General features: G+C 47.5%; 1 pseudogene; it reads right to left on the reverse strand.

Moving 5' to 3' along the window:
- Positions 1 to 401: 401 nt before the first annotated feature.
- Positions 402 to 1,041, reverse strand: LOC116630287 (annotated as a pseudogene).
- Between the last annotated feature and the right edge of the window lie 225 nt (positions 1,042 to 1,266).

Here is a 1,266-nt window from a genome sequence, read left to right on the forward strand (position 1 = left end):
CAACTGCAGACCACAGATTAAGCATGCTGCCGAGGGCTGTCAACATCCTCAATGTGAAGTTCCTACCCCTCTTTCCACTAGTAAGCAGTGGGAGCACTATAGGCTGGAGTCCTAGCCCAGATCTGCCCCTCTCAAGGTTCAGAAAAGCTTGAGTCCTGGTTAGCAGCCCTACTGTCACATGTTGTAAGTATCCAAGAGATGTAAATAATAAATAAGACTGCATGGTTTTGAAGGTAGATGCAACGTACTTCCTGGTTTGCAGTATGGAGAAAATGATCACCCATCACTGGGTGCCAGAAACTGCAATCATCCACACAGTGCTATAGCATGCAACGTCAGCTCAGAAAGCACCTCCCTCTCCTTAGTCACAGACAGACAGGTAATGGTAGCACAAGGGTTTATTAAGCTGGGCCCATGGTGCTTTTGATGTATAAAGCCCGGACGTTCTGCCAATTCTTCTTGAGCAATGACACCAGGAAAGTGACAGCTAAGTGGATGTTGTACACAAGTTCATCATCTGTCATCCTCACGTGGCCAACAACCATTGCCAAACGCAGCACCTTCTTCATCTGGAATCTGATCGTGGACTTCACTTCATCTACTTTGGCCACCATGTTCTCATTGTGGGTCAGCAAGGAAGGGAACTTGCCAGCCTTACTCAGGCCCAGGCCCAGGATTCGTGGGATCTGCTTAATCAGAGATTCTGAAGCCAAAAATCCATCATACTTCTTGGCCAACTTCTTGACTAATTTTTTATTCTTGTTGAGTTTTTTCAGCGCCTCGATGTCCATGTAGGCAAAATCCACAGTTTGGCCTCATCACAGTGCTGCTGGTCTCCCAAAACACATATGGGGAACTTGGGGTGAGGAGTGCACTTAAGCCTGACAGTGTCCAAGAAGTATTTGTCCTTCTGAGCGTCCTAGTTCTTCAGGCTGATCTGCAGCTCCGCCATATCCAAAAACTTCTGGCTTTTGCACTGGTTGCATGCAGGACTTCCCACACTGCCTTGTACACGGTGTCATAGGAGACTTTGCTGCTCATGGTACCGCACGCCATAATGATGGGAAAAGAGACAACATAGGTTTCATTCTGAGACCTCTTCTCTTGGCTCATTCAAAGCCATCATCTAGCTGCATGCTCCCATGGCCTTTCCTTCGTGTGTACGCAGAGAGAGGGAAAGAGGGACCAAGCACAGGTGTCTTTTCTTATAAAGGCACTGATCCTGTTGGATCAGGGTCTACCCCTATAACCCCATTTAACCCTAAT

This window comes from Phoca vitulina, unplaced genomic scaffold, assembly GCF_004348235.1.
Source record: "Phoca vitulina isolate PV1807 unplaced genomic scaffold, GSC_HSeal_1.0 scaffold3, whole genome shotgun sequence".
NCBI lineage: Eukaryota > Metazoa > Chordata > Mammalia > Carnivora > Phocidae > Phoca > Phoca vitulina.